The 26,350-nt window shown below is 38.4% G+C and overlaps 1 protein-coding gene across 1 annotated transcript in view; it reads right to left on the reverse strand.

Annotated features, from left to right (window-relative positions):
- Serpinb5 (serpin family B member 5) overlaps nt 1–25,050 on the reverse strand; it is a 72,405-nt gene extending 47,355 nt beyond the window's left edge. The window contains exon 1 of the mRNA XM_063231501.1: nt 24,897–25,050. The gene's annotated coding sequence lies outside the window, so the exon portion shown is untranslated. The remainder of the gene's footprint in view (nt 1–24,896) is intronic.
- Between the last annotated feature and the right edge of the window lie 1,300 nt (nt 25,051–26,350).

Below are 26,350 nucleotides of genomic sequence, written 5' to 3' on the forward strand. Positions count from 1 at the left end.
AACAAGACAGACCAAAGAAAAACCCAATGTGACAAAGCAAAACTGAGTCAGATCAGGAGGATGGACATAGTATAAAATGAAAAAAAAAAAAAAAGGATTACTAGATGATCAACAATGGTTACCATTACGCCTCTTGTTATCCTAAAAAGAGTAGCCTATATCAGCTGGTATAAAAGAATTGAACAAAACAGTACATAGGACCAATAAAACCCACATTGGAGAGCTTACAGAACCTCCAAAGAAGATAATAGTCAAACAATAACGGGCATCACAGAATATCTGGTTGCCTTCCAAATGGTTGCCTATACCCTCAAACTTGATACTATTAAGTGAAACAGAATATAATAAAAACAATCAGAACAAGATGTGGAGAACAATACAGGGGTTCAAATCAGGTTAATAGGGAAACAAAAAAATTACTATAATCTATCGCACTATTTTTAATTTAGTTTTCCCTTAGTTAAAAGATACTAAGAAATAAATTAATTTTTAAAAAAAGGAAAGAAAAAGGGGGAGACTGAGATAAAAAAAAAAGAACATATCAATAGAACAACACCGGTCAGAATTGAAAAATTTAAGCATCATTGTGTTTCACCCCCAGATAGCTTGACATTAATAGTAGTTACCATAGTGACTCTTTCCTTGAAATATTTGAGTCTAACTTCGTATACTATAGCATCAAATTTATCAAGACAGTGTGAAGCCGTTCAAGAGAATGAAATTATTGCAGGGTATTTAGAACCAGCTAGCAGAAGCCAAACATCAATTCTATATTATTTCTTTGTCTGTAAAAAACTTGCTTATACTATCACATACATTAAGATATAATAAGATACAACATGTTAGAACCAATGGAAACAAATGAACAACAACTTGATGGGGCTTCAAAAGAGGATGTTATAAAATCAGCGCTAGCTATTACGCTCTTATTTTCTTCAAAATAGTTATTTGTAGTATCACAGACAATAAAATAAAACAACCCAAATTAAAACCATTCCAGTTAATGAGTGAAAACATTATATGGCTTCAAACCAGTGTGACTGGGAATCATGATTACCACGTACTTTCGTGTATTCTTATCGTTTCTTACACTAGGGAAACTATTCGGCATTTATACATGTGAGTTTGATTTATTTCACTTATGAGTATGGTCTCGAGCTGCGTCCCTTTATTTATAAATGTCTCATTGTGATCATTCTTTATAGCTGAGTAGTATTCCATTGTATAAAAATACCACAACTTTATTATCCATTCCTCAGTTGATGGACACTTAGGTTGCTTCCAAGATCTGGCTATTACAAATTGTGCTGCTATAAACAAGGGTGCACATATATCACTGTGGTATGATGCTTTCAGTTCTTCTGGGAATATGCCTAGAAGTGGAATAGCTGGGTCAAATTGTGCTTCCAGTCTCAGCTTTCTGAGAAATCTCCAGACTGACCTCCACAATGGTTCCACCAGTCTACACTCCCACCAACAGTGCAGGAGAGTTCCTTTTTCCCCACAGCCTCTCCAGCATTTATTGTTGGTAGTTTTCTTGATCTTGGCCATTCTTTCAGGAGTGAGATGAAATCTCAGTGTGGCTTTAATTTGCGTTTCTCTAATGACTGGTGATGCTGAACATTTTTTCATATATTTATTTGCCATTTGTATTTCTTCATCTGAAAATTGTTTATTCATCTCCGATGCCCATTTTTGGATGGGGTCTTTGAATTTTGGGGGTCTGATTTTTTTTAATTCTTTGTATGTTTTAGACAGAAGTCCTTTGTCTGAGGGGCAGTTCACTAGGATTTTTTCCCAGTTTGTGGGTTTTCTTTTCACTATGTTAGAGATTTCTTTCAATGTGCAGAAACTTTTTAATAAGATGTGATCCCAGTTATTGACTCTAGGAAGTATTTCCCGTGCAGTTTGAGTCTTGTTCATGAATTCTCTACCTACCCCTATGTCTTCAAAGGTTTTTACCCAATTTGTCTTCCAATAGATTTAGTGTTTCTGTTTTAATATTTAGATCTTTGATCCATTTAGATTTTATTTTAGTATATGGTGACAGGCACGGGTCTAGTTTTAGTATTCGGCATATGGAGAGCCAGTTTTTCCAACACCATTTATTAAAGAGACTGTCATTCTTCCAGTGAAACTGTTTGGCCCCTTTATCAAAGATAAGGTGGTTGAGTGTGTTTGTAGTTGTGGTTGTATCTTCTAATCTATTCCACTGATCTTTGACTCTGTTTTGATTCCAGTACCATGTTGATTTTACTACAGTTGCTTTGTAGTATAACTTCAAGTCAGGGATTGTGATGCCTCCTGCCTTGCCTTTGCTGCTTAGAACTGTCCTTGCTATTCTAGGTCTCTTCTCACTCCAGATGAATTTTAGGATTGATTTCTTGAGATCTATGAGGTATATTCATGATATTTTTATCGGGATTGCATTGAATCTGTATAACAGTTTTGGGAGAATGGCCATTTTCACAATATTTATTCTTCCTATCCAAGAGCAAGGGATGTCTTTCCATTTTCTGAGAACATCTTCAATTTCATTTTTCAATGTATTATAATTTTCCCTGTATAGGTCTTTCACTTCTTTCGTGAGAGTAATTCCAAAATATTTCATTTTCTTGGTTGCCAGTGTGAAGGGTGTGGCTTCTCTCATTTCTCTCTCTGTGATTTTGTTGTTAAGTGTATAAGAATTCTATTGATTTTTGAGTATTGATTTTGTATCCAGCCACATTGCTGAATTTATTTATTATATCTAGGAGACTATCAATGGAGTTTTGGGGGTCTTCTATGTAGAGTATCATATCATCTGCAAGTAGTGATAATTTAACTTCTTCTTTTCCTCTCTTTACGCCTTTTATTTTGCTTTCATGTCTAATTGCTCTGGTTAGTATTTCCAGTACTATATTAAATAGGAGCAGTGACAGGGGACATCCTTGTCTTGTGCCTGATTTTAAAGTAAAGGCCTTCAATTTTTGGCCATTTAGTATGATACTGGCTGTTGGTTTGTCATAGATGGCCTTTATTATGTTGAGGTAAAGACCATCTATTCCAATTTTCTGTAAGGTTCTTACCCTAAATGAATGTTGTACCTTATCAAAAGCTTTTTCTGCATCTATAGAAATGATCATGTGATTCTTACTTTTGACTCTATTGATATGGTGGATTACATTTATTGATTTATGTATATTGAACTATACCTACATACCTGGAATGAATCCCCCTTGGTCATGGTGTATAATCTTCTTGATGACTTGCTACATCCTATTTGCCAATATTTTATTGAGGATCTTTGCATCTGTGTTCATTAGGGAGATTGGTCTGTAGTTCTCTTTTTCAGTTGGGTCTTTCTCAGGTTTTGGTACTAGAGTAATATTTGCTTCCAGGAATGACTTTGGAAGGATTGCTTCCCTTTCAATTTCATTGAAGAGTTTAAGGAGTGTCGGCATTAGGTCCTCTTTGTATTTCTTGTGGAATTCTGCAGTGAATCCATCTGGGCTTGGGCTCTTCTTTGTAGGTAATGACTTAATTACATTTTCAATTTCATTAATAGATATTGGGTTATTTAGCAGTTTTACTTCTTCTTGACCTAACTTTGGTACTTCATATGCTTCTAGAAATCTGTCTATTTCTTCTGTGTTATCAAACCTTTGAGAGTAGAGGTTTTTGATATAGGTGTTAGTGATCAGAATTCTGTATTTCTATTGGGTCTGTAGTGATTTCACCTTTTTCATTCCTTATTGAATGAATTTGAGCTTTTTCTTCCCTTTTTTTTCAATAAGGTTGGCTAGGGCCTTATCAATTTTATTTATTCTTTCAAAGAATCAACTCTTTGATTCATTGATTCTTTGTATTGGTTTCTTACTCTCTATTGCATTGATTTCTGCTCTGATTTTTATTATTTCCTCTCTTCTTTTGGCTTTTGGCTTGACTTGCTCTTCTTTTTCTAGATGTTTGAGGTGTAGCATCAAGTTATTTATTTGTATTTTTTCTGTTTTCCTGATGTGGGAACTCAGTGCAATAAATTTCCCTCTGAGGATAGCTTTCATTGCATCCCACAGATTCCGGTAAGTTATATTTGTGTTTTCATTTGTTTGTAGGTATTGTTTAATTTCTTCTTTAATTTCCTCTGTGACCCACTGATTACTCAAGAGTGTGTTATTCATTTTCCATGTGTTTATGGGATTTTTGCAGTATCTTTTATCATTAATTACTAATTTCATAGCGCTATGATCTGATAACATGCAGGGGATGATTTCAACTCTTTTGCATTTCTTTAAATATGTTCTGTGAGTTAATATATGGTCTATTTTAGAGAATGACCCATGTACTGCTGAGAAAAATGTGTATTCTGTTGTTGTTGGGTGGAATACTCTGTATATGTCTATCAATTCCATTTGTTCACAGGTGTGATTCAGTTCTTTTATCCCTTTGCTGATTTTCTGTCTTGTTGATCTGTCCATTGGTGTCAGTGGTGTGTAAAAATCTCCTGTTATAATTGTTTTACTGCTAATTTGGTTTTTCATTTCTGATATTACTTGTTTTATATAACTGGGTGCTTTGGAATTTGGTGCATATATATTTAAGATAGTTATCTCTTCCTCTTGAAGTTTTCCCGTAACCAGTATGTAGTGACCTGCTTTATCTCTTCTGATCATTATTGGTTTGAAGTTGACATTTTCTGCAAACAGAATAGCTACCCCCGCCTTTTTGGGGGGTTCCTGTTGCATGAAGTATTGTTTTCCATCCTTTGACTTTCAGTCTGTGAGTATCCTTTTGGGTTAGATGGGTTTCTTGTAGGCAGCATATGGTTGGATTTTGTTTCTTGATCCATTCTGCCAGTCTATTTCTTTTAATTAGTGCATTGAGACCATTTATGTTAATGGTTATAACTGTTATATATTGGTTTACTGGTGACATGTTATATTTCTGCTGTTGCATCTTTATCTTTCTATTCTATTTAATTGTCTGCTTTGTTAAGTGGTTTTTTCTTAAGTGTATCTAGACTGTCTTTCAGTATTCTTTTCAGGATTGGCTTGGTGATCATGAATTTCTTCAGCTGTTCTTTGTCGTGGAGGTATCTTATTTCTCCATCAATTTTGAAGGACAGTTTTTCAGGGTACATCAGTCTAGGTTGGAAATCATTTTCCTTTAGGGTCTGAAATACTTCACTCCATGCTCTTCTTGCCTTTATTGTTTGTGTTGAGAAGTCTGCTGTTATTCTAATAAGTTTTCCTTTATAGGTGATCTGTCTTTTCTCTCTGACAGCTTTTAATATTCTATTCTTTTGTTCGATTTCTGGAATAGTGATTATTATATGTCTGGGTGTAGTTTTATTTTGGTTATGGCTATTTGGAGTTCTGTATGCCTCATTGATCCTGATATCAGTTTCCAATTTCATGTTTGGGAAGTTTTCAGCAATTACTTCTCTAAATATCCTCTTGACATCCTTTGTATTGTGTCCTTCTTTTTCATTTATCCCTATCAACCTTTTCTTTGCATCATCTTGCAGGTGTTGAATTGTTATTTCTTGATTTCTTGTTATTTTTAAAAGATCTTTCCTTTCCTGTTCATTGGCTGCAATCTTGTCTTCGAGGTCCAAAATTCTATCTTCGCATTCATTCAGGCAATTTTTACAACTTTCAATGGAGTTTTTGATTTCCTGTGTATCTCTTTGCATCTGTTTTATATATTCTGTTTGTTTCTTATATTGTTCATCCAGAGATTCTATCCTTTTGTTTAGTTCCTCCAATTTTTTAACTGTGTCTTCTTTAGATATGTTCAGCATCTCCTTCATTTCTTTTATTATTTCTTCTTTTACCTGATAGATTATTTCTAGTTTGAATTCCTTTAAAGCTTCCCGGAGCTGCTTCTTTATTTCAGTTACTATTGTTTCAGGTATTTCGGGTATATGGCATGTATTTTCTTCTATGTACATGGCTCCTAGGCTTTCTTGGGATGGGTTGGATGTTTGAGATTGCATTTTGGTCTTTCGTTTTTGTCATTTTCCTATATTACTGTGTTTCAAGTGTTGTTCCAGAGTTTCTCCTGGTCGTGTTGCAAATTGACTCTTATGTCCTGGGCTCTTGGGACTCCTCTGGTAGTAGCTCCCTCCTTGGGCAGCGGAGCCCCTGGATTAAAAGAGGCTTGCCAGGCTCCTCTCAGGTAGACCTAAAGCCTCCTCAATTTGCACAGTTTCCCCTTCTGGTAGTGAAGCTCCCCTGAGGGATAGAAGGCCACCTGGTATGGTCCAGGCAATCCCAAATCCTGTTAAGCCCAGTATAGTGTGGCTGCAAGCCCAGTGGGCCCCCAACCCCCTAGAGCAAGGATCTCATAATCTCCCAGGGATTGGATGTTTTATAACAATCTAGCTCCTTGGATGGCAAAACTCCCCAGGCTTATAGAAGGTTCCTTTATGGCCTACGTAGGCCTCAAACCTCCTCAGCAGGACTGCTCCTTTCTCCAGGCAGTGGCAGTAGTGCTGGTGCTCTCCAGATCACAAGAAGGTCGCAGGCAAAGTCAGAGCAGATTTCAGCAGCTCGGCCCAGCTCCCTCCTTCCGGCCAGCAGCTTGGCCAGAGGAGGTGACGGGCAGACCTAGTCCCCTCTGCTGGGCTGGGCCCTCTCCTTCCAGCCGGCAGCAGTCATAGTGTGGTCCCCAGGCGGGAGAGGCAGCAGGCAGGGCTGGACCGGAGTCACCTCCACTCGGCTGGGCGCTCACCTTCCTCTATTCAATATTCTGTTTGATAGGTTTTATAGTGCTCTGTGTTTGGTTTGATTTTGCTATACCTGACTGAATGGACAACTATAGTGAAGATAATGAGATATACTATGGTACCTATTACTGTTATCCCAGTAATCTGATGTGAAGTTCTGTACCAATTTCACTGCATTGCCTCAATTAGTTTTGTTCTATCTTGTTCTGTTGTATTTTACTACTTTCAAAATAAAAATTAGAAAAAAAGAAGAAGAAGAACAAGAGCGTGGGGAGAGGACAGGATAAAAGGGCCAAGAATAAAAGAGAGAATGTGAGGGCAACTGCTCCAGTTCCTATAGATCAGATATCCTCCACCGAAAGCCTGCACTTATGACCAGCTTGTAGAACCACAGTTTGTACCCCTACCTCACATCATATAAAAACTTAACTCAAGGTGGACCCTCAATTTAAATATTAGAGCAAATGCTTTAAAAGTCTTAGAGAGAAATATAGGAGTAAATCTTTGTGATCTTAGATTAAGCAATGGTTTCTTAAACATGACCTCAAAAGCACAGGCAACAAGAGAAAAAATACATAAGTTGGGGGGCTGGGGGGTTTAACTCAATGACTGCTTGGCAAATGTGAGGTCCTGAGTTCAGTCTGTAGTACTCCCCCAAAATATATATATATATATATACATGTTGGTCATTAAAGTAAAATTTTGGGACTGCAAGGAGTATTGTTAAGAAAGTGAAAAGATAATCTACAGAATGGTGGAGTAGTAAGTATGTGCAAATCAGATAAGAGACTTTGTATCAGAATATGTAAGGAATATTTTTTACCTCTTAAGAATGAAAAGACAACATAACTTTTAATGGAATAAGTATTTGAATAGAGATTTTCCCTAAAGAAAATATGCAGGCTATTAAGCATATAAAAATATGTTCAAAATCACTAGTTATTAGAGATGTATAAATAAAAATCAGGAGTTACCACTTCACATCCACTAAGATGGTCATAATCAAAAAGACAAAAAAATTGGTGAATATGTAAAAAACCGGACCCCTCAGATGTTTCTGGCTAAAATGTAAAATGTCATGGTTGCTTTGCAAAAAACAACCTAACATTTTTAAAAATATTAAACACAGAGGTAGCACATGACCCAGAAATTCCATCCCTCGGTATATAACTGCCAAAATGAAAACTTATGTTCACAAAAAATGCATATGTGAATGTCAACCACAGCATCATTCATAATAGCTATCAATTAAAAAACCCATGAACTGATGCATATGTGAATAAAATAGGCTGTATTCATACAATGGAATATTTTTCAGCCTTTGGTTATTCATTTTTAAGTGAATCAAGTTGGATACATGAAACATAGATGATTCTTCAAAACATTTTGCTAAGTGAAAGAAGCGAGACAGAAAAGTGTATTCTACTTATGAAACCCCTGAAGGGGCAAATCTATAAGGACAGAAAGTACATTAGCAGTTCCCTAGGATAGGAAGGTGAGGTGGCAGGTTGGAAAGAAATGGCAATTGATTGGCAGTGAGTACAGAGTTTCTTTCAGTGGAATAAAACTAGATAGTGTGATAGTGGCCATTCTGTGAATATATTATCCTTTAAACAATGAATTTTATATTCTAAAAGGACAAATTTATAGTATATGAATTTTATATCAATAAAACTTTTTAACTATATAAAAAGTCACACTGGTAGTAGCAGTAAACATGTTGTAGGTTGGAGGAAAACAAGCTTTTTCTAAAACACTCACTGACAAAATCACAGGCTGCTTTGGAGTTTATGGGAAGAAAATAAGAAGCAGTGGGTGGGGCAGTTAATGGCAGTACCCAACCAGCTCCAGCCCATTTGGTGCTCCCAGTGAGTAAGCCTGAGTCAGGCCAAAACCTCAGCCTTGCCCAAGCAGTCTGGCAACAAGTGATATCATTGTAAAGGGTAATGACTGGACTGCTGTTCCCACTATAGAAGTTGTGTCAGATATGAAACACTGTAAAAGAGACAGACTAGGGACTGGGGATCCAGTATTCCCCATTTAGTTACTTTATCATGGCTTTGACACAATACCTGACCCCCCACACACAACTTAAAGAAAGAAAGGCTTGTTTTGTCTGTGGAGGTTTCAGTTCAGAGTCAAGTGGCTCCAGTGCAGGGTTGTATGACAGAGGGTCATGGAAGAGAAGGGCTGCTCACAGCATGGTGACAGGAAGTAGGGAGAGATATGGAAGAGGGAGGGAGATACACCTTTCCAGAGTATGCTTCCCGTGGCTTTCCCACCAATCTTCACCTCCCATCAGCACATACACCATAAACCTATCAGGAGAGTAACCCTCTGATGTATATCACACCTCATGGTCTAATCACCTCACCAAAAGTCTACCTTTGAGCAGCAGATAAGGTTTGGGGGACTATCTAGATATAAACCATAACATGCCCTTTCAGTTTTTACTCGTGAATTAATGCACACTGGGATGCAAAATGACAACTAAACTTGGAAAAGGAAGAGGCCATTGTTCTATGAGGTTATCCATCTGGGAAGAATAGACTGGGTTTCAAGGAAGGAATCTCAAGCCACTGATTTGTGTGGGGAGGACCAGACTTCACTGTCTTTTCCAATAACTAATATTCCTCATAAATCAACAACATTCCTTTTATCCACTGACAAGTTTGTGTCCAACTTATTGATCATTCATCCCATTATACGCACATGACCTAAGCTTATGATGTTAACAGATTTCAACAAAGGCAATTTCTTATTAAGGCATCTGAATGACTAGTGCATTTGAATTCACAGATTTAATCAATTTCATTTTTCCAGAGCATCTTCCAGTGGAAGAAGTTAGTAAGATAATAGAAAAGAAATTTGGTCCTAGAATTCAAAACTTGTTCCAACAGTACATGACATACATGTCCTCAGGTTAATTAGTCTTTCCTGATCCTTAATTTATCATCTACAAAATGGAGCTAATTACACCAGGCTCATAGCTGATATGTTTTAAATAATCATCTTAAATTTTAAGTAAACATCATTCTCTGTCAATATCATCTTAGACATTTAGTTATCTAGTTAGATTTCTCCTTGCCCTTCTGCATATTAGAATCATGTGAGAACACTTAACAAATACATTCCCCAAGCTCTTATCCCCAAAATTCTAGTGAAGTTGATCTGGGATGGAGTCCAGGTATCTGTATTTTTAAAAAGTTCCTGGGAAATTTTAAATGGCAGCCACGATTGAAAATAATTTGATCGGACAGATCAAAAACTCAATTTTAATAGAATCACCTGAATTGATTGTAAAATAAGGATTCCGAGGCAATGCCCTATATCTCTACTCTATATCTACTAATTCAGAATTTCTGGGAGGTACTCTAAAATCTCCACATATACAGATTTCCTAGGTAATTTAAACATCTACTAAAATTCAAGACCACAAAGAAAGTCAGTTGTAAACCAATACTTCCTAAACCTAATTCAAAAAATAGCTCTTTGAACCACAACCTGAGAATCTTCTCACATATCTTGAGATTTGGGGACTAATCATCTAGATTTTTACAACTTCTAGCATTGAAATAAAAGATCAATTGTGAGACAAAGCCACCATCTAGAACAGTGACAGAGCAGGAGGCTGAGACCAAAAGATAAGGTCCTGGTTGCCAGAAATTGTTAACGTTCATAGAACGGTACATTTAAACAGAAATGTCGCGGAGCACTGATAAGACCACAAAAGCAGAATGCTTGTATAAATGTGAAACTGTTACCAGGAAAAAATTAAATAAGCCTTCTAGCTTTACTTGGTTTTAATCAAATTAAAATCACTAATAGTGGCTGTCACAGTGATCAATACATTATTAGTTCACCATTAGCTTCCCTGCAGATAATACCACTGACATGTTGGTTGTGATAAGTCGTCTGGCTACATCTCAGGACCTGAGGGTCGCTTTCCTGAGAACACTGACTCTTCACTTGGGTCTTTGGATGTCTGATGAGTGACTGTTCTCATGTTGTGTCAGCCCCTTTGCTGCCTTCAACCTTTGAGTCAGGTTCTACTCACTTCTGCACATACATTTTGATCACTTTTTTCAAAATGTTTGTATAAGTATGATACAGGGTTAATTTGACCTCTTGCCTGTTAAAGCTGGTAAGTGTTATTTCTTCTCAATCCTTGTGCCTTTGCAGCACCTCAATCACTGCAAATCCTTTAGCCCTATCATAAGGCCAGGATAGTTATGAAAGACAATGACACCGGTTGTAAGGGTAAGTCAGCAGTTCCTTAGTGAACCTGAATGCCTATTAGCCCACAAAGTACAAGACTAGGATGTCTTGTACAGGTTGATAGCAAAGGAAATTCAACAGCCTCTAGAACAAGTTGACCATCACCACCCAGTGGTCCCAGCCTACAACATCACAAGAAAACTCATATTTTGGAACCACACCCCTGGTCAATATAAATTATGGTGCTTTTGGTCATTCCAGCAAATACATAAAGACCTGCTGCTTTCATTGCTCTGTAAACAGCCCCTTGGGCCACTCTCTTTCACCCAATCACTTTGTCCCTTCAGCAGATACCCCCATTCAGCTGAAGCCTCTTATTCCCACCCACCCCCAGTAAATCTTTGCCTCTGCAGTACTGCGCATTTTGGCAATATTTGACCCAGTCTCATTTGTGCCACCTCTGGGTCAAAAGAACCCATTGTCTGACATCATATTGTATGATATATGATCCAAGACCAGGAAGAAGATTCCTAAACCGATTTACATATCACATGTCAACATGAAAGAATGCGAAGAAGGCCCAGCAGCTTATTCAGTTGGGAAGGAATTTCAGTTAATATGGGGCCCTCCACTTTCCCTCTCCTCTTTTGAACTTCTTCTACAGCTTTCAAGGGGAAAAAAGACAATTTTTGAAAGGAAGGCTTTATGAACAAAAGCAGGAATGTAATAATTTTACTTCCCAGAGGGCTTCCTAGACATGGATGTTGGGTGATGCTGTGTGAAATTGGAAAATAAGAGATGATGGTACAAATGAGGAAGAATTCTGCCAGAAAAAAACCAGCAAGACATCCTTCTAATTTTCAGAGATCTATAATCTTCTCCAAATAAAATATGCAAATTTTGGAGAGATACCTTTGTAAGATGAGAACCATTAAAAAAGGTCCATAAAAAGTGAGATCTACAAATAAATTCACCTTAGTGAGTCTCTGAAAGCACAGTAAATGTCAATGAATCATTGTTTTTCTTTTACCCACGCCCACACCTAGAATCACCTTCACTACCTATGTTTTCCTGGCTGCTCCACCCACTGGAAACAATCAATTACTAAATGGTTGCACAAAGGAGACTTGTTAATACAATCAACAACCAGAATCACTTTTTAGGGAATTATGCTAAGTGAAAAAAGAAACCAACCTTGAAATGTCACTCATCATATAATTTAATTTAGATAATATTCTTAAAATGATAATACATATAAATGAAATGGGATTAGTAGGTTCAAGAGTTTAGGAATGATGGGGAGTGGTAAGGATTGTATGACTGCAAATGTTGGTACAAGGGAGATCATGTTAGGATAGGGTATTTCTTCATTTTGGTTGCAATAGTAGCTACATGAATCTACACAAGTGGTGTCTGAGAGCTAACTACCCCAAACACACACATCATACCAATATAAATGTCCTGATTTTGATACCGTCTGTACTTTTATAAGATACAACCATAGGGAAAATGAGAGTAGTGCTTCTCTGTACTATGTTTGTAACTTCTTATCAGTCTGCAATTATTTAAAAATTTGGTAGTTAAAAAGAAACACAGTGGAGCATTTCTGAGAAGTGATACATCCAGTTTTCTTTGAGTATTCTTGGGATGGACATGCTGTAAACATTCTAGAATATATTTCAAAGTAATGTTAACATGTTGCTTCTCCCAACATCATGATACTAGAGGTACATAAACTTAACGCCACTCCTATTGTTGTTCTAAGTACCAAATACAAGTTTCTGAGAGCAGATTGACAGGCTTATTAAAGCACTCCCTACAGGGGCTTGTAATGTGTCAGGTGTGAAAATCACTGAGCTTGCTCTAAATGGCAAAAGTTAATGCAATAGTCAAGAGATCAAAGGCACTTACCAAGTATCTCTCCTATAAGACACAATGTGAAGAGTCCATGGATGAGTAAAAGACACAATGTGTGTAAGACACAATGTGAAGAGTCCATGGATGTGTAAAAGAGGAATCCATCTTCCACAAGATCCCTGTGACAGGACAGGATTCTGTTGCTGAAGATATGATTATGAAAAACATCATATCCTTGTTTTGGGGGACGGGTCCCAGTCCAACCAAGGAACTAGATACACACAGGGACAACTGGAAGAACCTTCAACAAAGTAAGCCTTTAGTTGGTTAATCTTTGTGCAGCAATATGCCTCTGGAGAGCATTACTGTCTGCACTGCAAGAGCCTTAGTACCAAGGAAGCAGACCTAAGTACAGCAGAAGCTACAAAGCTGCAGATGTTGTCTGGTAGGACCACAATTTTAACTCTGGGGTGCATCATTCTCTATCGGCCAATTCAAGCAACTAATACTAATGAATAATGTTTCAGGCGTGCTTTTGATTTAAAGTAATAGAAACACAAACCTGTCCAAACTGCAAAGGTCATTTAACTGAGTAGTGAAAGGGTGGACCAGGGATTCCTTCCAACCTGGGCTTTATCTCATTTCTGTCATCTCGGTTTCTCTCTATGTTGACCTCAGTCTACAGCTCCAGGTGGACTTTGTCCAGACAACAGGAGATGTTGGACCCAGAACATCAACTACACATCCTAATACCCCACCTCCAGAGCTGCCAGAGTTCTCTCCTCCACCTTGAAGCAGAAAGACCTTGCAGCAGAATTCTTATTGGCCTGGCTCCAGTCACGTGTATATCTACCAATCAGTTACCACTATCCACTCTGTCATCAATAGAATGTATCTCATAGCTCTTTGAATTTACACTGTCCTTTTGAGACTAAGAGAACTTCTCAGAAGTCCATCACAAATATTAGGACAGCTAACATTGTAATGACTAAGCAATGATCACTTTAATACTTTTTTTATTTTTTTTATTTAAAGAGAAAAACAAAACTAAATGAAGCAAGACAGTAAAAGGCTAGAAGTAATATAATATTTCAAGAGAAAAAATATACAGTAAGAGTTCACCAGTTAATAGATCACACATTGTCATTTTACAAACAGCTGTCCAGATTACAAAATTAAAGCATACAAATTGGAGATTAATACAGTGAGATTGCAGTCAGTTCTGTTCAATGATCCAAGAAAAACTCAGCAATATGGTTCTCTATCCTACACATTTAAATAAACTTGCAGTTATATCCTTTAGTGATCACTTTAACATTAAGAAGACAAAACTCTCCATTGATCTCAACTTCACTAATTTGAAATTTATTCTTATACATGCATGATACTGATTTGCATTTGCTTGAAAGTTCACAACAACGTTTTTTATATTTATATTAATTAAATGTAAGACTATGAAAAGGTATAGCTTTTTCATTTAGTTGACTAACAATCATAGATATTTTTGTCTGTTATATACATTATTTTAGAATATTAAATTGCCCTGCTTTTGAAATAGTCTATAATGCAAAATTTTCCTTTGCCTGAATTCAATTTTTCCCTATAATTCTTAATGAGGGAGGGTTTGCTCCTTTCCTCAGGCCTTCCTTCCTCTCTCTCAGTTAAAACCATTCCCTCTGCTGCTCCCATAAAAAATCTAAAAAGCTCATTAGTTTATTCACAGAACAAGATATTTGGCTTCAGGATATAAATGTGACTGGGCAGGTTCTCCACCCAAGAACAGGAACAGTTCCAAGCAGGGTTTGTTCCAACACAGACTCATCCTAACAAGCCCCTACAAGAGGACCGCTGGCTTCCAGTTTCTAGGAATGAATGCCTCCCTGTTACCTGACATCTCACGCCCTGACTTCACTGAATCTTTGACTGTGAAAGGATGAACTCATACTCTGAGAAAGGGTGGGGAAGGAATGAATCCTTTTAGGAGTTAAAAAAAAAAAAGGTTCATATTTCAGTCCTTGTTACCCCAGGAGTGTGGTTGCTGACCTGTATGTACCTTTGAGTGTTCAAATCCATCATCATATCCTGCACCCCACCTTAAGGATAATTTTTTATGTGGTAATAATACAAAAGTATATGTGCATGCATTTCCAGAGGCAGACCTATTTCACACAGTACTAGAAGCAGAGCAACACATTCCCCTGGGGACTCTTTTTTTAACTTCCTGTCAGCGATGGTTCCCCAGGTATTTATTGCCTAGTGACATAATCACCGTCTCATCCAGACAGCACATTTTGAAAAGACACACACATTGACCCAATCACGCTGCATTTGTATTTAATATTTCTGTGACCTACCACATGCTTTTAATTTAGTGTATCATCAAATGTCAGAGTTTAAAGAAAGTTTTGCTACCTAAGAAATAAGTAATCTATGTTTCCAGTCACAACATCCTTAATTGAATACATTTTTCAAAGAAGGAAAAAGTGAAATGTTTAGAACCACAATACAAATGAATCATAGAATGTACTTTAAGCCCCCAAACACAAACCACCTCCCTGCTTTAGAATGACACCTATCTTGGCTCAGCTCCCACCAAACATCTCACCTAACTGCTTCTTCCCAAGATCTCTGCTGTGATTAGTTCTAGCTCTCTCCCAGACCCACATTGCCCTTACATGTCCCCCCAGGACATCTTGGAATCCCATTCTTTTGTGAACTGAGTGGTGAGTTGGGCTTTGAGGGGTGTGTTACTGGACATGGCTTTCATCCTCCATGTGCATCGTTCTCTGATACTCTAAGCACCCCCAGCATAAGCATGGCCAGAATTCTCAACAAAGAGACAAGGCAGACAAAATCCATTTGAAAGGAGGATGACAGAGAAGACATAGGTCTCCTCGGCCCCATGCTCACTCCAGTAAAACAAAAGAACCTCTAATCTGAGATGAGAAGGAAAGAAGGCTCAGAAATGAGATCAGAAACAAGAGACATTGTAATACAAAATCTGCCTAGCTCTTGACAAGTCAAGTTGGTGTGGAAGAAGAGGGGATAAGCACATGGTAAAGCCCCTTTTGAAGTTTCAGAATACAAGAGTGGGCAGAAAACAAGCCTTAAATGCTGGAGGGGGCCCAGGAAGACAGAAAGCTCTACAGCAAACTTCTTGGTTTACGATGACTGTGAAGAAGAAATAGTAACACAAGCGTGCCTATGTATGGGAGGACGTTCAGAGGTTCTCGCGGTCACGCTCCTTCAGGGGTTTACGTGGCCAACATGCAAAACTTACACTAAGATCTACACTGAAGAGAAAAGCAGTGTCTACAGTGATAAGCCAAAATATGACTACATTTGGAGTGTGACTTTTAAATCAGTAATGCTCCTCAGGTAGCTGAATTCATCTGTAAGGAGCCAGAGTATTTTTTCTGTATATTAGATCCAAATTAAATTGTAAAAAAAAAATGCACATCTGATTTCTGAAAATTTATGACATACAAACTTTTCTTTCTGTCTTCAAACGTATTTGTATACTTGTCCTATCACCACATACTTAGAATATGACTTTTGCCCATTGACACCACATCCTGTATGATATTCTCTGACAAAAGTTGAGTTTCATCCAGTTTCCCCCCAAGGAACACATTTTTCGACTACTCTGACCCCTCCTAATCTAAACACTTTCATACGGCTTTCTCATGATAGTATTTATAATATTTAAGATTCTTTATTTTCTCACTGCCTGAAAGTTCATCTTTAGGATCTATGTGTTTTCACTTACATCCACAGAGTCAAACATGGTGCCTGTGCTATAACAGGTATTGAATAGAACCCAGCAGATTCTCTACCTGCTTTTAGCCCACAAATACTGACATGTGCTGTGTGCATAGATACATACAAGGCAAGAGTGCATCACATCTAATCAGTAATCCACACTACCAATACAGTTAATTTATAGCTCAGGTGAACAGGTGATCATCCCACCCTGTCTGAAAGGATTACTAGTTGAAACACTTTTTTTTTATTTTAAAAAGAAAGCAAAAAACAGGGCATGGTGGCGCACACCTGTAATCCCAGCACTCAGGAGGCTGAGCTGGGAGGATCATTGTGAGTTCCAGACCAGCCTGGGCTACAAAATGAGCTCAAGGCCAGCCTGAACTACATAATGAGACCCTTTCTCAAAAAAGCCAAAAAAAAAAAAGTATAGCAATTATACAGAATTTCAAAAAATAGTAGGAAATTAAAACTAGTTACTATATTGCATATCATTATCGTAGTAGATCTAGGCATAAAAAATGATCAAACAATGATAGCACAAACTGTTCTTTTTGATGAATTAATAGAGATTAGTAGTGTAATTATCCATCTTGTATACATTTACATGCATACATTTTTATGGTATACCTTCATACAAAGGGAAAGAAAGTGCTCAGAAGGAAAGAGCAATTGGGACAGGGGAAAGGAGAGAAGGAAGAAGGGAACGCCTTTCTTTGAGAAAGGATCATCTCCATCCGTTAGTGTCTTTTTCAATCTTCAAAGCCTATCTAAAAAGTATCCACATTTTATTTTTCACTTCAGGAGGAATTTTCACTCCATTTCAGATAATTCAATAAGAATATTCATTTTAAATGAGCATAAACTTTTTTAAAAAAAAAATAGCATCTCCCTATTGAGTCCAGGCTGACCTTTAAATTCTCCATCTTCCTGGTTTGGCCTCCAAGTGTTGAGATTACAGGAGTGTGCCACCGTGCCCAACTTCATGATTTGCCTTTGCTCTCAAATTATAGTAAACATGGGGGAAAGTTTACTACTACAAAGAGGGGGAAATAAGTACAAGTTCAATATAGGAGCTAAGTCTTGAGAGAGTTGGGCAACATTAGCTGAGATATGAAACAGGTAGAGCCCAACATGAAAGCCCTTTTCTAATGACTCCAGGGGGACGACTTCTATTGCAGCTGGCATTCCAGGCCCTGCTGCAACAGCTGCCTGTGACCTGCTTCGTACCTTACTTAATTTATGTATTCCACAAACACTGAGTATTGGTATCACACACCCAGGACACAGAGTGGAAGGGCACAGATCTTGCCCTCAGAAATCCCCACCAAGTGATAAAAAGAAGAAGTGGATGATCACTATCTAGCATGGAAAAGATCAGTGCACAGGCCAGGATTGAGGAGGATCTGACTGAGAACAGCAGACCGAGAAAGGCCTGCACGGCGGCACAGCACAGAAGGGACGGTCAGAAGTTCCAAGGAAATGGTGAGCGCTCACATGAGAGTAGGAATAAGCCTCTCCTTCCAGAGTGAAGACCAAATAGATAATGACTAAGGCAGAAGACTCCGCAAGAGAAATGCATGTAGGTTATTTGGAAAATTGGAGATAAATTCCAAAAATTTTAAGATCAATTTAAATATGGTAGAGAGCCTGGGATTTGGCTCAGTGGTATAAACGCCTGCCTGACAAGCGCAAAGTCTTTGAGTTCGATCCCCGATACAAAAAAATAAGTAAATATGGTAGAGCCTTGCAAGGGAAGAATTAGAAAGAGGGAAGCTTATTCTTTCCAGGACAAGTCATATAAAATTCTTGGATGTGACTGATAAAGCCAAATACTTAAAACTAAAGAGGAAAATAATTTATGAAGTCTCACTGTGAAAGATGCATGCTATCATATTGTGATGCTCTACTGTTAAGCAATCTCTTATAGTTGAATATTTGATACTATAATTTTTCTCATATAGATAGGACTGTGTCCAAGAGTCTCAGTCTACATCTCTGATTACTGCTGTCGAGCAGTCTTCTTTGGGAAAGGACCAAACAAATCATGCCCTTCTCCATAGCCCACAACTCCTTCCTCAAGACCCTGTAAAAGATCCTAGAGGACAAAGACCTTCAAGATCAATAAGAAACTTAGTTAATTTATGTACTTATACCAATCAGTTAAGTTATATGTTACTAGTTTAATTTTATGTCCACATCTAAATTGTCACCAGCCTACCCCAACCTCTGACCCCAACAAGAGAGCCCCAGTCTCAGGGTGTGCAGGCTGTCCCTAGGCACACGATGCAGCAGTACCATGGGGCGTTAGTAGAGATCCACACCTGGGGCCACAGCCACTCTGAGGGTCAGAGACCTGCAGGACTCAGGAGGAGACACACTGCCCAGCCAGCAAACAAGTGCTTGGCTCCCAAAATAGGAGTTGTGATCATCTTCCGCTGCTCCTATTCCCGTGAATGTAACTGCCGGTCCAGAAAGTTGAAAGATTGAAAGAAAGTACAAGATATGTAATGTCAAGTTACCATCCAGAGCCCTGGTCCTACTTTATGCACTACCAGTAGTGATACTAAGTTATATTAACCTCTAGGTCCTTGCTAGCTAACTTATTAACATCTGATGATCCTTTTTGGGGTGAATTTTGAACTAAGCTGTGATGGTAAATTGTGAAACAAGAAATGTGATGTGCCTGGCTAGTCCTGTACCATCCCACTGAACTCCTGGCGTGTGGCTCCTTCGCACTGAGATGTGCTGGCTGGGAAGGTACACACCAGAGCAGCAAAACAATGTACATTATCTCTTTTATTTTTATACTGACTATATGACAGGATGATAATATTTTGTATTTATTAGGCTTAATAATGCATTGTTGAAGTTAATTTCACAAGTGTCTTTCTGTTTGGTTTTTTGTTGTTTGGTGTTTTGTTGTTTTTGTTTTGTTTAAGGTTCTTTCAGTCACACTTCCAGCTCCTTCACTTGACTTTGTTGTTGTTTTAAGCTTTTTGCTTGTTTATTTGTTTAGATGTTAGTTAATGTGGTCACTAGAATATTTAAAATTACATATGTAGTTCATACCTTGCATATATTGCTCTGTGGGAAAGCACGCATTCTTCAACCTAGCCCAGACAGCTGTGAGTCAAGACAGGCTTCGCAGTTAGTTCCCTGCACTGTCTCTTTCATATTTCCTGCCTGAGACTACCATGGTACCTCTAAGAGTTGTCAAAGGGCTACAACACACCGCTTTGAAATCCCCATTTACAATTACATGGAATAAAAAAATCATAGTTTCTATGAGTTGCCAGTAGAGGGCCTCCGTACCTCACTAAAGACTGGCAACCTTGGGCACTAAATGGTCAAACTGAAATTTAAGTTCTTTTAAACCAATTTAAGACTGTCAATTAACAAGTAAAGTTATTGAACTAAGAGAATGAAATGAATCCATATTGATTGTGACAATTTCTTCAAAATTTACCGACAGACCTGATATTAAGGGACAGTTCAATAGTCCAAAAAATCCAAAGAAATTATTTGAACTCCTCTTACTCTAAATTACAATTTTTAAAATAATTGTAATTCCTCTTTCAAATCTGTAGATACTGATGAGTAAAATTCCAACATTCTTTGACATAATTACCTATAAAGAAGCTCTATCCTGTTATATGTGTAAAATATTTACAACCAAAAGGCAATTTGGTAGTCATTATTTAACACCCTGCCATAACTAATGTCCTTAATGACAGTTACTCTTCTGAAGCTAATTACTGAAAGGTTTTTGGCCCAGACAGGACACTGTAGCGGGTAAACCCAAGAAGCTCCTATCTCCCCCACCCCTAGGAATCTACTTCTGGCGCCAAAGACCAATGGGCTACCTGTGCATCCCTAATGCCCCTTAGGTACCACCCCAAACCGAGGCTACTTATGTGCCTCACTCCACGTGTTCCACGGAGAGATCGCGGGCCCTGGGGGCGAGGGGGGCATGCCGCGCCCCAGGGGATGGGGGTGTCTCTCCCCGCATTCTCAAAATAAAGGTCATTTATATTTCATACTTCTCTTTTCAGCCGCCGGTCCCCCCACAGTTCTAACAATTAGCCTCAGGTTCTCTTTGCCTTGGAACCTTTTAGACACATTTGATTGAAATATCAAAGCTATCAAAGTTTTCATTTGGAATCCTTATAAGAGGAAAATTTGGCCAAAGAAAGTCAGAAAACAAGAGAAGAACATCATATGAGGAAAACGGGGCAGAGATCAGAGTGCTTCGTCTACAAGTGAGGGAATCCCAAGAATTCTAGGTGACCTCCAGAGAAGACACAAACATGGGTCCTTCTCTAGAGCTTGCAGAGGGAACATGGCCCGGCTGGCACCTTCATGTCACACTCCCCACCTCCAGAGCTTTGAGCGGGTATCTTTCTGTTGTTTCAGCTGTCCAGTTTGTATGACTTTGCTACAGCAGGTCTGGTCCTGTGAGGAAGGGAGGTTTGGAAGCTGGGCACCCAAAGCCCCTGAGACAATTCTCTTTCAGGCTCTGACACACTGAAAATATATTTTTAAAATTATGCTTTACAATTTAATCCATTGCAGAAGTATTTCCAAAACATCAAAACGTGAGGAAATCAACAAACCTACGAGGTTTCTATTTGTTCACATAAATGTGAATTGATTCATGAATGAATTCTTAGATAAGATGAATGAAACTACAGAAGCCAGGCTGGTGGGGCACAACCATTATCCCAGCACTCTGGGAGTCTGAGGCAAGAGGAGTATGTGAGCCTAGCCCATCTTAGCAATTTAGAAAGACCTTATCTCAAAATTTAAAAAAAAAAATTGTTAAGGCCTGGGAATGTAGCTCCTTGGTTTCAATTCCCAATGCTACATTTAAAAAAAAAAAACTTACAAAAATAAGCCTGATTCAACCCCACTTGTGACATATACAACTACATAGAGGGAGACATGGCACCTCAGCATTTTAAATTCATCAACAACTTGTTCCCTCCCAGTAGCACTGTGTGTGTATTTTAGCTCTCAGACCTATGAAATTGACTGTTGACAGAACTGGACTTAACCTGGACATATGGGCTGGCAGAGTCACACATCCAGGACCTGACATGCACTTTTCTCATCTGGGTTAGACTGAAAAGAATGTCTTCTGCAGAGATGGATTTATGAATTGATTGGGAATCTTAAAAATTCTTAAAAATTAGAATCTCCACAATCACACGGTCATGAACCATCCCACCTTACACCTCAGTCCCTGCATTTCTCCTCTGCAAAGCGAAGCCTCTCCTGTCCCACCTGGAGGAGACAGCTCAGAGGTCTGTTTCTCTAGCAGTCAACCCAGAGCAGCCACTCTTCCTTCCAAAGCAGCTGATAATGTAACAGTCTGCTCACTCTTTTCATTCATGTTATACAGTACACTTTTCTCCAGATGTGAACAATTGCAAACTCGGTGAGAGCAAGAATTGCACCTAGACAGGAAGTTGTCTACAAACATAGGAAAGCGGGAAATACAAAAGATTGCTCATTTGTGAGTGCCGACTCCCAAATCCAAGAACAGTGAGCATTTAAAGACAAGTGCTATTGAGGGGGAAAAATTAACTAACTCAAAGTTAATTCCAGAAACCAGCACTACGCTGGAAATGTAAAGGGTTTACAACTTCACACCATGTAAGAATCCCCAAGCAGTGCCAGTGAAATGGAGGGAAGCGGCAGAAATCTGTGTGCTGTTTTGCTTTGCTGAAAGAGGAAGCACCCGACAATATCTATGGTGTGGGAAAAGTGCAGAAACACAGGACAGTGAGAGCATGATGTGCCAGGTAGATCAGGGACCAAGAGAAGCCTGAAAAGAATGAGGAACACAGCAAGCGGAGAAGTTTCATCTAATCAGTATTGTAGCCTTAATTTGCAGCCTGTCAGAGCTGGCCTAACCACCTACAGAAACCTTAGGCATCCTGCATCAGAACTGCCTGTAAGATCTGAATAAAAACATCCAGAGCTCACGCCCAACGGCTTGGTAAAGTAATGGACTCCAGCCAGACTCCATTAGTAAGCTTTCCTAAAATTTTATATCTGACAGCCTGCATTAGGTAAGGCAGTTTTATGCTGTCTCTGCCACAGTGATGGCCTAGAAATTATACACTGATATAAAGTCTGTTTTATTTCTTCAAGAAATAATGCTGATTCTTGGCATCAAGTAATTAATAGAGGTAAAAATAAAAAACACCACCATTTACTGAGTATCTGCCAGGAGCCAGACATCAAAGTTTATCATCTCTCGCCTTTTTTTTTTTTGTTCATCTCTTTTTGTACCAATCTTCTAAAAGAAGAATTATTAGTCCGGTTTTAAAGACAGTAAAACTAAGTTTCAGACTAGTCAAATTCCTGTCCTCGGATCTCACTTCAAAATTCTAAAACTTTTTTTTAATCTCAGACCTTTAAGAATCAGGCATAAAAGCAAGGATGCATTCCTAAGCATTCATAGTAATCTGAAGGACTATAATTATGCTCTGTTTCAAGGGACTAGTTTAAAGCAGCAATTTTAAAGCAGCAACTGAAGACAAGAGAAGCTAAGTCATCTCTCCAAAGTCAAAAGGGGCAGAGTTCCTGCAGATCTTCCAATTGAATCACACAGCCTTTCATCCCAACCAACTTACAACTAAGTAAGACACCAACCTTCTTGAATGTACACTAAGGATCAAAACCCAGAAATTCAGAACTCCAGTCCCAGAGACAGATCTTGGCACCACACTGCAATGTACAGTCATGTACGATCCAATCACAAGGTCACTATTGGCACCTCTGAAACATACTCACATTGTAATACCGATGAATTAGATAATCAGTAGACAATGCTGTTCTCTTTTCATTTGGGAAATTTAGAAGGACCTTGGCTCATTAGGTGGCTTTCACATAATAGTCAACTCAATTTAGATTTGTTGATTGACATATTGCCCACTTGGATCATTTACATGATACGTTACACACTGGGGTCTGTTCAGAGACCTAACTTCTAAATAAGGTAATATCTCTATCTCTCTCCAAAGTATAGATTTCCCATGACCTAAATCTATCCCTGAAGGGCTCTTATAATATCCATTTCCTGGAGTTTCTTACTTGTCCTTGGCACAATAAAACTATTTTGTTAGGGGATACTATTCTTTGCCTTGATATGGCAGTATACTTTCCAAGAGGGAACTTGAACCTTTTGCTTCTACAAACTCCAACTATGCTCTAAAACATTAAAAGTGAAAGCTCAAATCTTCTGTCTTTTCATATCTTTATTTGTAATACTCTTAAACATCACATCTCATTATCATAGTATTTTGATAAACTGGGGATAACTGGTCAGAAAGAGTCTATGAAAGGCAGTTGTGATTAACACTGGAATCTGCCTTCCCATATGACTTTATGAATCCAAGCTGCTTCTTTGTAACATTTATTACAAAATTGCTTTTTTGGCTGCTGTTAGTAGTCACTCGCATGTTACTGACTCTTTTACACGGTACTGTTTGGCCCAGTGCTTTGTTGCCCTAGGTAAGGTAACTTATAGAATTGTCCAAGAAAACCAGGGGAAGAGGATGGAATTTTCCAACAAAAAACATATTCATTTTGCAACTTCAAAAATATCATTGGCCAAGAATTGCCATTGGGAGTAGTTTCTCTGGCATAGAATATTTTATTTTCCCAGGATGACCTTAGGATATAATTTGGCACTGAGATCATTTGGCAACCTTGAGATTTAATGCAGTGAAATTAAATAACCAAATTGACTGTGGTTTTTAACTTACCCTTAGCCTTCCAAGGTGGATTTTGGCCAAGATTATGAATAAACATTTGAGCTTTCAAGACTTCTATTTTGTAATTACAATTTGGATAATATGAAAAGACAACACTTCTCAGTAGCACTGAATGTCTTTATGTGAACCAGTAAATTCTTTCCTTGGTTGTATTTGGTTTCCTGGACTTGGCACAGTTCAGGTCCAACTGTTTCTATGATCTTTGAAGCCAGCATTTTCTTACCACTTGTTTTGAACATATACTGTATTTATCATTCATTTTTATCAGATTGTTTTACATGTTTATGTGCTTTATTAAAGGTTTTCAGAAAAGGATGTCTTAATATCAAATTGAATCATTACACATCTGAAATTAACACCACTTGACTAAGTAATTATCAAGTATTACTCCTTCAAGCATAGCAATGTCACCAATTCTCCTGTCTCATCCCAGAGTCCCAGAATTTAAATCTATTTGCATGTATAAGTAATAATTCCGTACCATATGCTTTTCAAAAACCAAACACAACTACAACTAGAATAAGAACTGTGATATTGAATATATTTTGAGTTGAAATACTGACCTTAAATTGCTCTGGAATGCTCTAAATTGCTCTCAATATCCAGTAAGACATTTTTTAGGCCTGGCAATGTCTGGCTTTTCATTTCACCACCGAAATATATCATTTCCAAATGTGTCTTTAAAAACTAAGTAGAGAAACTAACAAATCACCAAGATTAAAGTTACCAGCTATCAGCATTTGGATCCAATGTCACCCAAAAGAAGGGCACTGGAACATGATTGGGTCATGAGGGCACTGATGTCACCAATGGGATAATCCATTGAAGGATTCATAGCTAAATAGGCTTTAGGCTGTGGGGCATAGGTGAAGAGAATGTGTCACGAGGCATGACCTTAAACACAGTCCTTGGTCCCTGGCCCTTCCTCTCTGACTCTTTCCTTCTCTCTCTGCTTCCTGGTTGCCACGAAGTGACCGATTTTCCTTGGTCACACTCTTGTGCCATTGTATAGGCTCAAAACAGGACCAGATATAGAACCAGCCCACTGTGGACAGAAACTCTGACTTGCTGCGTCCAGCGCAGCTCTCAAAATTCTGGGAGTGGGGAGGATTGAGAGAGGATGAAGAAATACATGTAGAAGACAATATACAGTGGAGCCCTCTCTCCTGATAAGAGGAAAGGAACCGCTCAATCATGGCAGTGTTTTGTTTAGACACTTGGCAGGCTGATGACATGCCCTTGCTTAACTAGCCCGCCTCTCACACCCCGTGTGTTCTGGGCTGGAACACCTGTTCCCCTGGGGTGCTCTGCGCCCTCCGGGATTCCTCAGGCCCTCCTGCTCTGGGTGCCTCTGGCAGGTGTAAAGGATCCAGCTCCAGCTCAGCGGCTCCCCACAGTGACTAGAAGGAAACTTTCCCTCCTTCAGGTTGTTTGTCAAGATATTTTGTCTCAGTGATGGAAAGTTGACTAAGACACAAGCTGATTTTCAATCTTAAGGTTTCAACCAAGTTCATCCTTTCCTCAGGAGTGCCTACCTCGATGCCCACTTTCCTCTAGTTGCAGTATTACCCTCGGCCGGGATTTGGCTCAGTGGCATAAACATCACCTGACAAGCACGAGGTCATGAATCTGTTTCCCTGTACCAAAAAAAAAATTAAAAATAAAAAGGTCTGGGGACATAGGTCAATGCACAGGCCCTAGATTCAGTCCCCAGTACTGCACTGGAGTATTATCCTCACTCAGAAGATTACCATTTATTAAATACTCAACTAGTAGCTAAATGATAAGGTTCTTCCTATGTGTTCTACACAAAACCACAGCGAACTTGTTTTTTTCTTCTATAATTATAATTCATTAAAAATATTTACATTATCAAGAATTTAAATATGTTTGCACACTCTCAAAAGGAAGAAAAGTAAAATGGCAGCAAAGTTTAAGAATTTGAAAAAGACTTATTTGAAGTAGATACAAATGTATTCCTTAAAAAATGAAGTACGCATTACACTATTTTTAGATG

Source organism: Cavia porcellus, unplaced genomic scaffold (assembly GCF_034190915.1).
Source record: "Cavia porcellus strain 051 isolate PalLab524CR breed Dunkin Hartley unplaced genomic scaffold, mCavPor4.1 scaffold_20, whole genome shotgun sequence".
Lineage (NCBI taxonomy): Eukaryota > Metazoa > Chordata > Mammalia > Rodentia > Caviidae > Cavia > Cavia porcellus.